We start from the raw sequence: 18,095 nt of genomic DNA, 5'->3' as shown, positions 1-18,095 counted from the left end.
CTTTCAATATATGAAGGTATAGGAGGCATTGAAATGTTACAGTCTATTAAAGGTTACATTTGATACAACCTCAATTGTAAAAATATTGTGTTTTATATTCATCCTTCCAAAACTGCCATAAAACTTCACTACTCCATTCACAAAAACTATTCTCCCATCCATCATCCTCCACAAAAACAACACAACAGCAACAACAAAAATCCTGAGTGGAATTTTGCAAGATTGTATTTTTAGAGTGTTTATAGTTTAAGGTTTCTATCTGATTTGCATAAAACAAAAATACTGTTACATATTCATATAAATTTAGTTTATAATTGTATTGTATTTCATCCTTACAGAGTACATTTTATCTGTTGTTTAAGACAATAAAAATTAATCTAGAAAGAAACTTGTGAGGAGTGGTTCTCAACCTTTTCCATGCCATGGCCCCGTGTTACAACAGAAAAAAGTTTTGCGATCCCCATTCCCATCTAGCTATAAAGAAAGGGAGGGTTGTCATGACCCCCTGAAAGCTGTTTGTGAATCCCCGGGGGTTGCAACTCCTGGGTTAGAGAACTGGTCACAAATGGAAAAATTTAAACAGGAAAAATTTTGAAAATGTCAAAGTCGTTTTTCTTTCACAGGTTTGGAAAAAACGATTTTTCGGGTATTTGAAATTTTTCAGTAAATGCTTCATTTTTTCTGTCTTCCAAATCCCCCTTTTCTGCCACTGACAGGGCAGGGGGAGGAAGAGAAAGTAAGGGGAGGGGGAATGATCAACCAAAAAGGAACCCCTCTACAAATAAGACTAAATTACTACATTTTTCAGTTTTGTCAAAAGGGAAAAATAAAAAAACTATTTTGGGGGATGAAAAGTACAGATTTTTTTTAAAGGTATGTTTTTTCAATGTGTATGAAGAAGCACTACAGGAAAGCAAGCAAGCAAACAAACATGACCTTTGTTAGAATTTCCAGTAACAGAGAAGGAATGGGAAGGTCCTAAGGAACAGGGGTATCTCATGTCACAACAGAACTGTCTAAACCACTTGAAAGAAACTTAGGAGAGCACTAATATGGAGCAAAGAGAATTGTGGTCTACAGTCACTATCAGTGGAGGAAAATAGCAGCAAAAGATTCACAAAAGGGAAGCTGCAGCTAAGCCTTTCACCAGCTAAGATAGCCTGTGGGTTAACAAACAGTTAAGCATAGGGTTCAGATAAATTTAAGGAAAGCCTTAAAATTTTAATTATGTCTGGACATTTGAAGCGGAGCCAAGACAGAAAATGGCATTCTGCCAAAGCAGAAAGTCCAATGGATTTCTAAAAATGCCATTAGCTGATATCCACAGACCCCAAAGTCTCTCATAAATCTGGTATTTGTGAGAAACCAAGACTCTGGAAAAAGTGCATCTTCTCCTTATGCTGCCACTTTGATCTAAATGTTGCTACTATGGTATCATACTCATGGAAGGTTGAAAGATAACGCACATTTTTCTTAATAAGAATTCAAAAGCCTGAATACCAAGATAAAGCCTAAGACCTAAAGGGGGAAAAAGTAGACTTGGTTGTCTAAACAGTGCTGGTCAGATCCATTACAATGGAGAGCTGCTCAGCCAAGTAATCTTTCGTGATTTACACAAGAGAATGAAACCTATGAACTGGGAAATCAGTTCCTATACAACAGAGTGGAATTTCCACAAATTTAATGATGTGAAAAAGTTACTGTAAAGTACACTAGACTTACCAGAAATACATGCAAGTTTTCAGTCATGAAGCACCTATCTTGGCCTTAATATTTTATTCTATGTATTTTGCATACAAAATGGAATGGCACATTGAAGAGGCTATTTACAAGAATTGCTGAAAGGAGTGTTCTGGGTATGAGTGATTCTATTCTGAAAGCCCGTTATTTGGGTGAATAAATCTTTGAGAGTTCAATATACTGAAATTCTTTATGTTGCCCACTGAGGAATGCTCACATCTGTCAGTAATCACACTAATATTATAGTCTTGCTTCTAACATGCAACAGTTAGGATTTGTCAGCATTTCTCTTGATGAGTTCTATTTTCAAGGAGTTGCTATAGATCATTCACATCAGGCTGAAGCTTGGCATACAAGTTATTAGCCTGGATGCTTTTTTTAAAATTGTATAGATTGATTTAGCCATTTTGAGGTTAAAGGGGATATGATTTTTTTCCATTTGATTTGCTAAATTCTAGGTGAAGGCAGATAATCCTTAATATAGACAAAGCCTTGTTTGGATTCTGGGGGAATATAGTTGGAAAGAGCCAAAATTATGGTCCAGATTCTGCTCTCATTTATGTCAATGCAGAATCAAGTCCTAAGAACACATATTTGATATGTACTGTCACTGTACTGTAGACAACAGAAGAAACCTACACACAAAAGCTCTGTTAAAATAGCACTGAAATTCTGACAGACACAGAAAGCACAGCAAGTCAGCACTGAGAAACGCACAACTTTCTCAGCCACGCAGTATCCCTGCCTTACAGGATATATGGCATACACAGCTCTTTGACCTCCTGTGTACCGCATGTGCTGTAACTGGGAAGTATAAAAAAGCTTGTTTAGGGTTCCTGTAGCTGATATGATTCCAAACGTCCTCACTTCTTTGGGTTCATGGCCATCTCTTATACACGGTAATGCCCAGTATTTTTTTTTTTTTATTACAGCAGCAAATATCCATTTCTCCATCTCCACTAAAATCCCCAACGTTGTATTTTAATATTTTGGGAGCATGTCACATACACACACCCCGGTTGACTCCTCCATGTCCCACTCTTCCTATCACTTACCTTTTAATGCAATTTATGAGAGCTCCCCCTTCCAATGCTCACAGAACATTCGGGCAAATCATTGCTGGTGCCAATCCTAGTGTCTGAAGAGGGCTGGACACGACTCTCTTTATAGTCCATCCAGAAGGGATGCAGCTCAGCAAGGCTCTCTCACCTGTGCTTGCCCAGTGTATTCTCTCCACAGCGTTCCTGATTTACAGTGCAAGAGACCAGGACTGCACCCTAACCCTGGTCTCTTTGCATGATAGTGAATAATAATAATGATAATAGCTAACATTAGGTCAGAAAGTGCTTTATGGAGGAAGGTCAGTATCATTTCCACCATTTTACAGATAGAGAAACTGAGGCAGAGGACGGTGACATGACTAGCTCAAAGTAATCCACAGGCCAGTGGCAGAGCTGGGACTAGAAGCTAGATCTCCTGTGTCCCAGTCCAGTGCGCTATCTACTAGGCCACACTTACCATCAAGCCACAAGATGATTTTTTATCTGTTAAGCCATTTCTGAAGACTTCAGCAGCCAAAATGGGCCCTGATGCTGCAGTGAGCTCTACACAGGCACTGAGGTCTGTCTGGATGCAGTTCATTCCAGGACTGAGGCCTATACCATGGCATTAGATGTTCCTTTTTTGCCATACTCTACAGTAACCTTCGCTTTATTTTGATAGAATTTACAGTGAATGAGTATTTAACATGAACCAAGCTGCCCCCTTCTAGTATTATTTTGAAAATGAAAGTTCTAAAATGTTCAGGCTAAAAAACGTGCTATTGAGTCTGATTAACTGTTGAGTTTTCATTGATTTCTTTCTTTTTTAATAAGAAGCAATAGCAGAAAAACTAACCTTGTTAGGGTTTAACACACCTTCGCAACTGCATAATGATCCTTGTTCAATATAACAAACCCATTGCTATGGCTTACAAATCTGGTTTTGATCTTTGGCAAGTCTCATTAAAATACTTTGGGAAGTACCACCATTTGGCTGGACCTGAGTTTCAGAGGAGCTGAGCACACGCAGTTCCAATTAACTTCAGTTAGAATTGTGGGTGTTCAGCAGCTCTGAAAACCAGGCATCTGAAGGGCAAGTAGAGGCTGCCTACAAGGAAATGAATGAAGAGAATCAAAACAACGCTAAGGGTCAGATACAGTGTAACCTAAAGAAGCAAGAGAGTCATGAGTTAAGAGAATCTTAGCTCACCCCGTTAGGGTAAAGAATGGTAACACATCAGTCTCTCTCACAAGGTGGAAGATCAATGGATGAATTTGCATACAGTACCATGGGTTGCCAAAGTAGGCAATAGCAGTGTGAATTCAGAATGCTGAAACTGCCTTAATTCAGCATTTCCTTGCTTTTGCAGCTTTATTTTCCATATATATATATATATAGCATTGATATAGCATTATAGCATCTTCCATCTCAAAGCACTTTACAGATTATTGGCCCAATGGCAAAACTGCCACCTCTGTCAAAAAGAGCAGCACTGAACACTACATAAACATAGGCAGCATACAATATACAGTATGCTTTATGCTGCATAGCTGTGTCTGTGGGATGGTATTCTTAGCTAAGGGCAATGAGACAAATCCCTTTTTATGAACCGTGCCATGAGATCTCTAATATATACAGGACACTGAGAGGACCTCAGTTTGACAGGTCTCTTCCAAAGTACCTCATGCAGTGAAAAGAAAAGGAGTACTTGTGGCACCTTAGAGACTAACAAATTTATTTGAGCATAAGCTTTTGTGAGCTACAGCTCACTTCGTCGGATGCATGTGGTTTCACCTACTTTGGACATAACAGGGGCTGAGTCTATCCTGACATGAATCAAACCTGCAGGAAGTGTACAGTACTGCAAACCCGATACAAAGTACTACAAGCCATTTGGAAGTTTCAAGAAGTCAATCAAATCTCGCATGAGAATTTACAGTAGTTAAAACCAAAAGCCATGCTTTATCACAAACATTAAAAAAGTCACAGAGTCAGCTAATGATCTTGCACCAATTTCAGACCAAGGTAACTCCACTGATGTCAATGGACTCACTTCTGTTTTATACCAGTGTGAGAGGAGAATCAGGCCCAAAGAAATTACAGTTCATCACCATAATTATTATAATAACTTATTAGTTGCATTATTGTAGCACCTGTCCTCTCCAATCATGAACCAGGACCCCATTTTCTACTCCCTTTTAGGCAAATAGAGCAATGTTATATGCCAGCACCCTTGTGCTGCAACAGACACTATCAGGTCAACACATGACCACTATACCATATTGTATTTGGACAATTACCCTTTTTATGATTTAGCAGTCACTACCATATGCAGAGAAGTCAGTGCTCCTATTGAGATTTACTCTTCTTCCAAACAAAACCATTTTTTGTCTTGCTTTTATAAAACCTTCTGATACACCTACAGTTTTGTTAAGAATGACACTATTAAATGAGCGTGTCCATCAAGGATCAATTATGTGTATAAAGATGGATGTTACGAAGACCTTTCATAGGTTTAGTAACACACAATCAGGAGATGACAATTTGTGCAGTGATGGGGAAAAAGAAGATACTGGGCTAAATTCTGTGCTTGCTTCCATAACTCTGGACCCCGCTGGCCCCAGCAGGTGTAAGCCAATGAAGAGTTGGGCTCTAAATCAGCAACAAGTGACCTGCTAAAGATTCATTGGTTCAAATTGGATTCTTAACCAACAGTCCAGACCTGTGGAACATCCCTAGCACTCATTTCCACCATCCGCATGCAATTTTAGATCCCGTTTCAACATTGCCTCAAACAGGCAACAGGCCCTCCCCCAATTCCCAACACCTTCTCTGTAGTCCCAGAGATAACTACACCTTAAATATAACACAGGGCAGCATTACAACATAGCAGAGTTATTCCCCATAAATATTGTAAAGAAGAGTCCAAATAGTGATACAATGTTGGTACTTGTAGGTTTTCCCAATAGTGAGTATAAACCACAGACTTTCAGTCAAGAGAGCATCACATTCATGGTGTGTAACAGCATTTTGAACTCTGCTGACATTTTCACACGCTATTGGAATCTACATATTAAACTAGGCTGACTTAAATGCAGCATGAAAATTTAAGACACATATTAAATATAGCTATGGCCTAATGTGTTTAGGAAAGTTATGCAGATTTTTTTTATGTATAAAATTTTTAAGAGAAGAAGATATTCAGTTAACAAAAATTACATATCAATAATGTAAATGCTTTGGGTTTAGATTCATTATGTGAGGAGTGATATAAGAGTGCTTAACAACTTTGTGGCATGGCTGGAGAAGCAGAAAGAATTTACAATATGTATAACACTTCTCTTGCTGATGCGGTGGTCTAAAGTATGAGCACAATTATAATTTGCCTATATAGTTAAATAATTATACAATCATAGATATTAGAGCTACAAATGACCTGTGAGGTCATCCACTTAATCCCACAGAGGCCATTGCAGAATTGTGTCCTATTTACTGCTGAGCAGCAAACCTAGCAGGCCTAATAGCTGGCAGCGGATTAATGGTGAGGATGATTCCTACTTATAATTAGGTGTATAATTAGTATACTATACTATTAGTATAGTATAATTCCTACTTTTTCAGGTCTGAGCCTAAAGTTTATATATTTCCTTTTGAGTGGCAGGTGAGGAGGTCAAAATATTCTACTGAGAGAATATTCCACCATGGTATTTCTAACAACTATTAGGAACTTGGAGTAGACACAGATATAATGATTGATAAATGCAATTCAGAGGTACCCTCCCTGCAGAACGTTGCTTCACAGTTCTTTTACTGGGGCCAAATAAATAATAAGCATTTTCATCCTCCAGAGTCTATAGAAATTAATTAATCCTCATGACACCACTGTGAGGTATTCCCATTTTAAAGAGATTGACACCGGATGAGACACATAATCACTTAGCCTCAAGTACTCAAAGTAAGTCAACACTGAGCCAGCATTAGAATTTAGGACTTTCTGACTGCCAATCTTACATTCGTATAACTAGACTATACCACTCCCTTGAGATACCATCCATATTAGATACCACAAGAGGTACCATAGATTGTATAAATAACTTGGAAACAACTACCTACATGGTATACTCTGAGGAGCTAAGAAGTCATTCCAGTGTATCAGTGTGTATATATAACACACTCCATAAGAATACTCTGTTTTAGTTTAATGCAAACTTGTCATTTAAGGACAAAACATCTACCATATTTTTCCTAGCTTTTGTTGGTTATTATGACACTTATGATATTCAGGTTTCATTGAATTCTTAGTAAATTTGACCAAGGTGTGTGAATGCGTGGGCGCGCAAACACACACAAACATACACTGAGTTAAGCTACCATAAGGTATTAACCTATATTTAATCATGTTAAGTGTACAACCTGATGTTTTCAGCAGCAACTGTAGTGGGAGTATTTTATACTGGCTAGACCATGGGACTGAATCAGGACACCTTGATTCATTCTCTTGGTTCTTGATAAATAATAACTTGCTCTGTGACATTTGCACATCACTTAACTTCTTTGCTCATCAGTTTATCCATATATAAAACTCTGTCTCAGTGGTGAGATGAGTCTCAGTGTTTGTAAAATGCTTCAAGGCCCTTGGACAAAAGGTGCAATACAAGTATTACCATGCAACTAAAACTAAAATCTCTTCAAAAGCTGACTTGAAAAGAAGCATTCTGAGACCAATATGACTGAATTCCAGCCACTGCACAGGATTCTGAGCAAGACAAGTCTCATCTTTAAAAGGTTGAACAGGTGGCTTCTGTGGGCATGGATCACCACAATTCAGCATACTAAGGAAGCTTGCCTCAGTTCAGTGTAACCCATTGGTGAGTGAACTGAGTATATGCTAAGTATAAAACAGATAATATTGTCTGATCCTGTTCCACATGTTCTAGAATAGTGAGATTCATCAGCCATTTTCTCTGAGCATTATCCTGCAATATGCCAGTAACATCATGTCTAACCCAAATGTAAAAAGCTTTCTTAGAGCCAGATCTTCAGCCAGTGTTAATTGACTTCAATGAAGCTATGCTAGTTTACACTGGCTGAGAATCCAGCCCTTTCTGTTCCACTGCAGAGAGATGGCATTTCAGAGCATATAGAACTGCTTTACCATTTGAACTGTTATCCTTTCAATACTTGAAAGATGAGAATCATCAGTAATTTAAACACTGGATACAGTATGCAGACATAGGCCTTTTTTTCAGTCAGAAATTAGACAGAGTGAGTACTGGAAGCCCTACCAAAAAGACCAATCAATACTCATTCCTTGAATGACCACTTGAAAATCAGTGACCATACAACACTAGACTGAAAAGGACTATTTCCTAAAGCTGTCATAAAAGAATAAGGGGACATAGAGTCTACAATATTCGACATACATTTGTAAATCGTAGTTTTTGAAGAAAATCTTTAGTTTTATTTAAGAGAAGACTTGTAAAAGAAAGGACATTGTCAACATTATACCACAACCCAGCTCCTTACATGCAGACTATGTATTTTTAGATAAGTCTTTTTGTACTTGAAAAAGGATTGATTGACATTTTCTATTATTGTTGTTCTTCTACAGAAGAGATTAAAACAAATGATGAGAGTCTTGATTTTATTCCAAAATGCTAATTAGGGACTGCAGCACTATTTGCCTTGTCTAAGAAAAAAATCATTAGAGGATTTTTCCCAGTTCAAAACCCAAGAAAAGCACAGTTACATATGAATGATAACTTAAACATTGTAACTGGTGCCTAGTAATCACTTTTGTAATTCTGTGCAATTGCCTTCATCCACATAACATAAGGTGTCTCCTTCATCAGAAAGTCAAATTTCATATTGAATAATCAGTGTGTGATTCTGAACAAATCTTAAAGTCTCTGTTTTCAAAGTCTCTCTCAAAAAGGGCCAATTTATGCTGGCTGATTTTTTCTGTTGATAAACAGGAAAATGTCTTATTTTTTTTAATTTATTTTCCCAATTATACTTTTGGTTCTCAGACTACAAAATAAACTGGGAGTTGTACAGAATAGTTCATCAGAGATTCTGAACAAGCTTTGCATTGCAGAACTTCCAGAAAAAAAAGCCAGTGCAGACTCTTAAGCACTAACAGATTTATCCTAATCCATATCTAGGAATTACTGGGAATCACTGCACTTTCCTTCTCAAAGTAAAGTTACTGCTGTCTGACTTGCCCTCCTCACCCCTCTGTTTCTCTCACATGCTGTTAACCAAAACAGTCCAAAAACGTCAATTTATACTCTATTGCTTCTACAGCGTACTAGATCCTGCATTCCTTGTTCTCCCAAAAGTCCTCCTGGAGGTTTTGGTGTATAATCAAGAGGCCAGATCCTCAGCCAGCGCAAATCAACATAGCTCCATTGACTGCTATGTCAATTCATTCCAGTCAAGGCTCTGGCTCTTAGAGTATTACACAAGATACATATCAGGGCCAAATTCTTTGACAAAAAATTGCTACAAAATGTTGCTTTCAAACATGTACTAGAGATGGAAGTCCTTCACCAGCCGAGCCAAACATCTGGTCTGTGTGCTAGGTCTGGCCTCCCTGTGTCCCATCTGACATATTCAAATTGTGCAGAATCTCAACTTTCATTTAAAAAAGTGAGTTTCTAGACTTCATGGCTGTGAAGAAAAGCTTCCAAATGCAAAGTAAAGATAAACCAATGCCACGTTGTCCTCTGAGACTGCAGCCAGCCCCAAACAATGTCTCAGAAAGGTGTAAACTCCTCTGTCCCCTTTTAATGTCATTTAAGTGTTACCTAAAATGATCACATTTTAATGTCAACATTAACTACTGGACATCTGATCATTTTAGCTGATGGAATGGGAAGCTGCACGTGGAAGCCCATCTGGGTGGTAACTGAGAATTTCTGTGCAGGGAAGGAAATGCAAAAGGAAGAACAGAGAGACACAAGGACAAATAAGAGATTCAGAGAAAACAGGATGGGGAAGGAAGAAAATCAAAGGGAAGAAATACCCATGGGTCAAAGGGAGGGAGCATATTTTCCCACTGATACTGACAATAAAGCCCTTAATAAATAATAGTAACCACATGTTACTACATAAACGCCAGATTTTTTCCTTCATCTTTGTGCAAACCTCCCATTGACAGTGGGCATTCTCCTCTGGATGGAAGGGGTTGTACAGGGTCCTAAATTTATCCTCTGGCCAACAGGCCATAACTAGAAGTGGAATTCAGCTCTTTTCTCCAAATGAGTTTGACACCTCTGTCCCAGATAACACATGATTATTTAGGGGATTAGGCTGGGTTGTTCTGCAAAAGATGTTGGCTATTTTTTAATTCTGCATGCATATTATTTGTGTATGTATTTTGTATTACAGTAGTACCCAAGAGGCCACAACCAAGATCAGGATCCCTTTGTGTTAGGAACTGTACAACTAAATAGTGAGAGACAGTCCCCAGAATGAAAACAGTGGCAATGAATGTGTATAAACCTGAACACAACATAATCTTGCAAATTAATACTAAACAGGGACATAAATTAACTGGCCTTTGTATTTCCAGCACTGAAAAGAAAAGAACTTGTTGAAACAATGTAACACACATTTCCTGCCACAAGGAATCTTGTTGTACTTTCTTTTAAAGACATGCCCAAACTACAAATACCAGTTCTGGATGTGATGTTTCCTAAAGTTCAGAGTGAGCGTTTGGATCTAGTATTTTGCTTCAACCCCTTTTAGAGATAGGGACCAGGTAAGAAGTTTGGATCCAGACTGAAACTTCTCTCAAAATTCAGTGTTTGAATATGTGGAGGTTTGGTTGGAGTCATCTCTCGGCTCATTGAGTAAAACAATAACCTTAGGCATGTGCTTCTTCTAAGGGCCCCATGGATTTCAGAGGGCATTTCAGAAGGATAAGGACTCAAGACCTGCCTCCACAAATAAGGTTAACCATAATAGACTGTGAATTGTAATCCTTTCCCTCACCCTTTATATGTCTCATAGAACTTAAGGACAGAAGGGACCATCATGACCATCTAGTTTGACCTCCTGCACACTGCAGGCCACAGAACCTCACCCACCCACTACTATAATTGACCCATAACCTCTGGCTGAGTTACTGAAGTCCTCAAATTATGATTTAAAGACTTCAAGTTACAGAGAATCCACCATTTACACTAGTTTAAACCTGCAAGTGACCCATATCCCATTCTGCAGAGGAAGGTGAAAAACCCCAGGGTCCCTGCTAATCCGACCTGGGGGAAAACTCCCTCCTGACCCCCAAACATGGCAACCAGTTAAACCCCGAGCATGTGGGCAAGACCCATCAGCCAGACACCTGGGAAAGAATTTCCTGTAGTAACGAAGAGCCTTCCCCATTTAGTGTCCCACCACTGGTTGTTGGAGATATTTGTTGCTAGCAGTCGCAGATCAGCTACATGCCATTGTCACTTGACCTCTTAGAGAGTAAACTCCTCAGGGCAGAGACCATGTCTTCATATGTATCTGTACAGTGTTTAGCACAATAGGGCCCTCATTCTGATTAGTATCTTTGGGTCTCTTATTAAAACAGATACTGGCATTTCTCAGGGACTTGAGCCTACAAGCATTGAGGAAGGAAGCATTGAGCACCTTACAGGATGCAGCCTTTTCCAGGTATTGTAGAAATCATTCACACATGAATGATTGTTGTCCCTATTAATGTGACTAGTCCCACATTCCCTTTAATCGGACAACTCACCTGAGAAGTCAGAGGGGCATAGGCACAGATATCTGCCCAAACAGAGCTCACTGCAAAAGTGAGACCTTTGTTAGGGGTATTAACTACCATTCCATGTGTTCATGTTCCATGCCTGGTGCACACTTTAATCTGATAAGATTGATAGTTGGTATGGTGCGTTCTTGTCTATTTTTGTTTAGGAGCCTTCCCTTGATAATCACCTTTGCTGAATATTTCATGGATGCTTCAGTTATTCTGAGATAAGAGCCCCTCAGAAAAAAGGAAAATAGCACTTTATAACATAACTGGTAATTTGGGGGAGGAACTTCCCAAGAAAGATTGTTAGGTTTTTTGAAGTTGAATAACACTTCTACACATTTTCAAAATCAAAATATTTATCACCCAAACAAACCCAGGGAAGTGTGACCTAAAATGAGGGTGCTGTGTTTTCTGTGAGATCTTAGACCACTAAAAGAAAAGAAATCCAGTAGCACAAGCAATCAACAGCTGGGGTGCGGGGGGGGGGGGGGGGTGGAAGAAAAAAAGTCTTTCACTGTTAATGCGCAGCTCCTCCACAAAGGAAGTATGATAAAGAATACAAGACTATTGCCAGTTGTAATTGTATATCAGAGGATCTCAAAATAAACCCAATTATTTCAATTTTTCATGCACTATAAGAAAAACACTGAATATAAACCACCTTGTTGCTTCGTTCTCGGTACAGGTGAAATCATTCCTCAAATCTCTGAATTTATGTGGAAACCGCAACTTCAGAACATTAGCGCTCACCCCTGCCTGGTAATCACAGTGTAATCTTTCACAGTTCACCCACACTGTAATGCAACATTTCATGAAAAATTTAGGGCTCGCTCAGCATATTTTGCTGCCCTGGTAGATGTCGACACACAGCTGCAGGTTGGAAATGATCTGGCTTTATCATTTTTTTTTTTTTTTTTTTTTTGTGGTCTGCTGCTGCTCATTTGTGACCAGGGCTGTTACTGGACAGAGCTGTACAGGGCCAGGCAACTTCAGGGCTCTAACCAGCGGGGGTGCAGGCAGGGGGGGCGAGCGATGCGGGCTGTGACAATCGCATTCCCCCTGCTCGTGTTTGCAGCGCTCCGGACCAGGCGAACGCTGGCTTTGGCGGGGGAATATCGGCCACCGCCAGCACAACGGGCTCAGCCGCGGCTGCCTAGCTAGCAGGAGGGGCCCGATCCTGCCTTCCTGGGGCACCCGCTGAGGGCAGCTCGGGGCGGGCCAGGAGGATCAGATCGGGCCCCACCGCTGTCGATGTTGCACACCTGGCGGCTATCAGAGACACCTCTCGAAAGGGGTGAAAGAAGCTGCAATTCGGCTCCTGGGCTCGTGGCATTAGGACAACGCGGGGCGGAGGGGGGGTTGTCCGCTTTGAACCAGGACCGATCCTCCCGCAGGAAACTCCAGGGACTGCAAGAGGACAAGTCCATCACCCACCCCACCCCCCCCCCGGCAGCCTGCAATCTGGAAATGGCACATGCAATGGCCCGAAAGCCCCCAGCCCCCAAGAGAGGCGCCCCCACCCCGCGCTGCTAGGCGCGGCAGAGCGCGGGGAGAGGGGGGCGGTGGCGGCGTGGCGCCCCACCGGGTCCCTTACCGCTCAGCCAACGGTCTGCTCCCCGCGGGGCCCGGGCAGCGCAAGGCGGCTTCCCGCTGGTGCCCAGCTCCGCTCTCCCCCAGCGAGCGGCACATCCGCGCCTGGCCCTGCCCCCGCCTGGATTCCTACACTCGCCGCGCGCGCCCTTCCCCTCCTCCCTCCGGGCCGGGAGCGGCGGCGGCGGCGGCGGCGGCAAACCCCTCCCCGCCGGCCCGCTGCTGCCCCCTGCTTCCCGCGCCCACTGAGGGGACCGGGGGTGTCTCCCCGCAGGCGGGCTGGTGGCGCTCCCTGGCCAGGGGCTGGCCGAGGTGGGAGCTGAGCCGGGTCGCCCGAGAGCCAGTGTGAAAAATCCGGTTGGGATTAATAGTTGGGTACAAGACAAAGCCCCTAACGGGGGATGGTCCCCATGAGAGCTGGAGGTCCGGTCCGGTCCGGTCCGGTCCGCTCCCCTCCCCCCCGGGCTGAGGGGGGTGCCTGTGACAGAGCCGTCAGCGCAGAGTCGGTGCGTGACTGAGGCAGCCCGGATTTGGAGAGGCGTACAAAGGAAGCCTCCCCGGAGCAGGACCCCGCCACGGTCTCTTCTCTGCTGCACCTTCCCTTGGCCACTGAAGCCTGCTTCGCGGGAAGGCTGGCTCGGGGACCCATGCCTGCCTCCCAGCTGATTTTAAAATGTCCATGATTTTTAAGCCCTGGGGATTTTTTGGCTGGGCGGTTGTGGGAGAGCTGCCTGGGTGGCTAAAGGGAAGCAAGAGAGGGCAGGGGGGGTCAGTAGTTAAGCCTGCTAATTGCGCAAAGGATCAGACCAGGCGACTCTCACGGGACAGCCCTTTCAGTTCCCAACAGGGAATGAGGCTCCCAAGGCCCCTCGTAAATTAAAGACATTTAGAAATAATAGGGAAACAAGTTAGGTTTGCCAGGGATGGCTCCCATATGGCAACTCCAGGTTCAGCACACTTGTATTAGCATAGCCATGATTTTGTGAGTTGCCATAATCATGGGGGGGAAATAAGGATTATTTTGGATATGAAACAAGCCCATGCGGTTAGATTGCTTAATTTTCCAGTATTTTCATGATTTATGTATGCCCTTGTAACCATGGACACATAAATTCCTGAAAGTGTAAGGATAACACTGTAACCCTACTCATAAAGGGCTAGATCAGGGGTCGGCAAACTACGGCCCACAGGCCGGAGCTGTTTTAAGGCGGCCTGTGAGCTCCTGCTTGGGCACTGGGTCAGGGGCCGCACCTGCACTCCAGCCAGGGCGCCAGATTGGGGGCTGCACCACGCGGCTCAACCCGGCTCTGGCGCTCCAGCCGGGGCACCAGGTCGGGGGTCACACCATGTAGCTCCCAGCAGCTGCGGCATGGCCCCACTCCAAGGGTCGGGGGCCGCTCCATTCGTAGGAGCCGGAGAAGGGACATGCCACTGCTTCCGGGAGCTGCTTGAGGTAAGCGCTGCTCAGACCCTACGCCCCTGAACCTCTCCCCATGCCCCAACCCCCTGTCCCATCCCTAATCCCACTCCCCCACTCTAAACTCCTCGATCACAGCACAGAGCACTCTCCTGCACCCCAAATCTCTCATCCCCATCCCCACCCCAGAGTCCACACACCCAACCAGACCCCTCACCCCCTCCTGCATCCCAACCCCAATTTTGTGAGCATTCATGGCCCGCCACACAATTTCTATTCTCCAATGTGGCCCTCAGGCCAAAAAGTTTATCCACCCCTGGGCTAGATTGTGGTATTTTGAGGTTGAAGAGTGCCTTACTCTCAATTTTTTTAGTGAATCCCCCTGAAGAATAAGGTACTATACTTATAGTGAATAACGGTGTCACAATCGGGCCCAAAGTTCTTTAAGGTTAAGGCTCTTTTTATACTATGAACTGCAAAAACTGTTTTCATGTCTCAAGTGTGATGTAGCTACTTAATTGCCAAAAACATTTTGTTTTGAGACATATTAGGCCAAATGAAACCCTTCCATTGCGTGGCACAGGGGGGAGAAAAGCGCAGTAAAGAGGTGAAGTGAGTCTGGGAATTCTACATGCTGTAGTACTTTCCCTCCAAGCCAAAGAATCTTCTGTACTTGGTTTGTCGTTACTTATTTTCATTTGCATTGCAGCAGTGCCTACGAGCTCCAGCAGTATTGGGTCCCATCCTGTTAAGAGCTGTACAAACAGACAGATAGACACAGTCTGCCAGCATCCATGGATTCTGCTCCCAGATAGGTAGGTAGGAATGTGCAGAGGAGCTACAGCATCTCAGACACTATAGCTCAGGATGAATGAGGATGTTATCATCTGAACTGCCTAGGAATATGGGGCTCCAGCACTGTGCACAGGGCAAATGTTCCACTGAGATCATGTTGTATCTGTTGTTCTCCTCAGGGTCCACGCCACAACCTGTGTCCCTTTTGAGCTGCTACTAAAGGTAATCAACAATTTTTAAAATGTTTTTCTGATGAAGAATAATATTTTTTTCTAAAACAAACATTTTTGTGAAAAAAAAATCCTTTTTAAAACATAAACCTCCTGATTTTTTTGACAACAAATGAAAACCAAAATGTTTTCAGAGTTTTGTTTTGTCTTCTGCCCACACCATTTTGCAGTAAAGGGATGAAGGGGAAAAGGAAGGGAGAGGCAAGAGGAAAGCCAATTCGGGAAACTGAAACATTTTCATTTTGGGTTTCAACAAATGAAAAAAAAAATCACCAGGTTTTCTTGGGAAAAAAATCAGAACATTTTAAAAATATTGTGAACATTTTTGAGCAAATAAAAATTAAAAAATATTTCCCCAAACACGTTTACCACTTTTCAACCAGCTCTAGCTGCTACCAGTTGCAACCCTTCTCCTCCCTCTTAAGCATATACATAATTTTCTTCTATTAGTATTTCTTTATATTAGTATTTCTCCTTCCAATCACAGTAAGAAATTATTTGGCCTATCATTATTTGATACAGTTTACATCATGGACATTTAAAAAAAAATTTCAAAATATGGAATAAAGATTGAAAAATACTCTGGCCTATTCAACAGTGTTGCAATGAGAAAAATGGGATAAATTACACAAGTCACAGTTACTACATGAATCTTCTTGCGAATATTCTTGGCAAACTCTCAGAAAGAAATGTAAACATTTACAGCAAGTTTTCCAGGGATAAATATTTTAAAATACTTTCTAAAAAATTGAGTTAGGAATTCTTAGTCCAAATTTTTGTAAAGACAGGGTTAAAGATATAATGAGTAAATATCTATTAAATTAAAACATCAGAATGTTATAGATATAAGTTAACCAACAGTTGATTTACCACTCAGAGCCAGAAAACCTCCCACACCTTCATAAACAGTTTGGTTTATAGTACCTATTATAGTGTGCATTCCTCAATGAATCAAAACCCCTAATCAGTCTCATCTGCCTTGTACAATATCTACTGATTGGAAGAGTCCACATATTTGAAAAATTATGGCATGAAATTAGGTACTTGGTTATTTTATGTTGCATAATGGGCAGGAATAATTGGTTAGAATTACTTTGCTTTTAGAACCTTAACTATGAATTTTCTGATCTTCATTCACATTGGTTTCTTTCATTAGTGTTCTACTAATGCCGTTTTAGTTTAACTGACATTTATTTACATCCTGAAGTATACCTTTATGGCGATTTTTGTCTGGGAATTCTGGAAATAATTTTGAAATACAAAAGAATAGTTCATTATGCTTATAAAACAAGGATTATGCTTACCTGCTGGCAGAGGAGAATACATGTAAATCTTGAGTTTGGTACTGGCTTTGTGGGACCCAGTGGGTAACATGTGAGATGAAAGGCTCCAAAGGCTTTACAAATTATATTTGGATTTCGGAGAATGAAGAGAAAGAGAATGTGGGAAAGTGAAACGGGAACCTGCTGTTTAGTTCATGCATAAACTATCCGTTCAGTCAAAGGTCACTCTTTTTTCCCATTAATTTAAAGGATCGCATATGAAGTGCAATTTAAAAAATAAAAATACAGTCAGTCCTGTTTTAGGTTTGTCGTAGCCATGCAGGAGTGAAGTAAAGGCTGAGATGGAACTTAATTCTAAACCTCTATTTTGATTTGCCTCCAACTTTCTAACAGAAAAAGATATTTGAAGATTTTATTAATGCATAATCTTAATTGTAAAGTCATTTTTTGTGAAAGTTGCAGACAAATCCATTTGGCCACTTTTGATGCACTTTCCAAGAAAAAAAGTTTTACGCCTTCTTTGGCAATTTGAGAGTTCAAAGAATGAGGTGTTTGCACTTCTGGAAAATTTTGCTAACTTTTTTATGGCTTTTTATAGCTCAGAACTGTTTAGTCTAGATACTCCACATTTTATTTTCATCTATTGGTCTTGGTGAGGACTGGAGTCTTTGGACAGTTTTAGTGGTGAGCTGTTTAGTTATTAAATACAACTAATACAAACATTAAAGACTCTGAAGAGTTAAAAAGGTACAAATGGAATGGATGCTTTGGGAAGCCTGTAGGTGTACATAAAAGTTGATGTGAAAAAATTGCCATGTACAGCAACTGACAGAATAGGAAAGTAGAAAGAACAATAAATATTCTGTATGGAGCACCAGCAATGGCTGTTTCAAACCAAACCATTCTTCAGGAAACCAGGAACCATTCATTCAAGGACTGGTCCAAATGTCTGCCAATTGAGATCTTTGGTTTTTACTTTTATTTTTAAAAAAATTACCAACTCATCACTAAACTATGTATCACAGACTACACAAATTTGTTGACTGTCTTTTGTGTTTTTTAGAAGCATCCTATTAACCTTTTTATTTTGTAGTAAATTTTAGAAATCAATATTGACTGGTTCTTTGCCCAGGCTGCATATAGAGACTTCCGTAAAAGGAAGACAGTTACTTTGGGTCCAGTTCTCATCTTCTGTACATGTGGAAGTATAAACTTTATGGAGACCCATG

The 18,095-nt window shown here is 41.3% G+C and overlaps 1 protein-coding gene across 2 annotated transcripts in view; it reads right to left on the bottom strand.

Moving 5' to 3' along the window:
• The window catches only part of SPATS2L (spermatogenesis associated serine rich 2 like), a 146,864-nt gene extending 133,590 nt beyond the window's left edge, over positions 1 to 13,274 (bottom strand). Inside the window, exon 1 of one of the 2 annotated variants that reach the window (XM_048868836.2) lies at positions 13,146 to 13,274. The gene's annotated coding sequence lies outside the window, so the exon portion shown is untranslated. The remainder of the gene's footprint in view (positions 1 to 13,145) is intronic. The other variant, XM_048868837.2, reaches the window with a different exon arrangement.
• Positions 13,275 to 18,095: the final 4,821 nt, after the last annotated feature.

The sequence above is a fragment of the Caretta caretta genome, chromosome 11, assembly GCF_965140235.1.
Source record: "Caretta caretta isolate rCarCar2 chromosome 11, rCarCar1.hap1, whole genome shotgun sequence".
In the NCBI taxonomy this organism is placed as follows: Eukaryota; Metazoa; Chordata; order Testudines; family Cheloniidae; genus Caretta; species Caretta caretta.
The sequence above is the reverse complement of the archived record's forward strand: the minus strand, read 5'-3'. Positions and strand labels throughout refer to the sequence as shown.